Here is a 981-nt window from a genome sequence, read left to right as displayed (position 1 = left end):
TTTCATGTAAAAAATTGTCCTATTTCGATAATTTCAACCAATCACTGACGTCCATTCAGCCGATATACATTAAGTGCCGACTACATAAACAAACGATTCTTCGTTTTATTTGCTTTTTTCATTTTAAATTTGCTTTAACCCTAACCCTAAGCCTAACCCTAACTCTAACCCTAGGGTTAGGGTTAGGGTTAGAGTTAGGGTTAGGGTTAGGGTTAATTGTTTCAGAATCGTTTGTTTATGTAGTCGGCACTTAATGTATATCGGCTGAATGGACGTCAGTGATTGGTTGAAATTACAGAAATACGACAACTTTAACATGGAATAATTTATGGATTTCTTTTTTTTTTAAGAAGACTAAGAGAAAAAGATGTTTTATATGACACATTCTACTAGTGTTCCAAGTTTCAAAGTGTTTCGTTAATGAAAAATGTGGCCCCCGTTTTAAAAAAGATCCCTTGACTTATATACATACATACTGTTGTGCTGAGAGTTAGGACGCCACCTAGCGAGAGATAGGCTGATTCGAGTAAAAGATGAATAGTAACGATCTGAGTAAGTTCAGAGCTCGGAGTCAAGTGAAGTTCGTGATAGTTCGTAGTGAAGTCGGAAGGTGTCGGTTGGTTAGTTCACAAGGAACATTGATTGTTGGTTCACAAAGAGATTTGTTAGTTAGTGAAACTGTTGTTACTGTTGTCTGGTTATCTTATTTATTATACGTAACAATTACGTTATAACGTGTGGCAACGAGGAGAAATAAGTAAACCATCGTCAGACGGATTAATACATCTGGCGACAAGAGTTTCGAAGCTCATGCAGTTCAGTTCAGTTTTGTGTTATGAAATTATTAAAATATGATAGACCTGTTAGCTTATTTAGTACAGTTGCAAAGCAACAACAACAACAAGAGCAGCAATAGGAGTTGCAGAAGCAACTTGTTGTTGTTGTTGGCACTCCGTCGCTTACGACGACGAGGGTTCCAGT

This window comes from Octopus bimaculoides, chromosome 27, assembly GCF_001194135.2.
Source record: "Octopus bimaculoides isolate UCB-OBI-ISO-001 chromosome 27, ASM119413v2, whole genome shotgun sequence".
Classification (NCBI taxonomy): Eukaryota; Metazoa; Mollusca; class Cephalopoda; order Octopoda; family Octopodidae; genus Octopus; species Octopus bimaculoides.
This window is presented reverse-complemented; position numbering follows the sequence as displayed.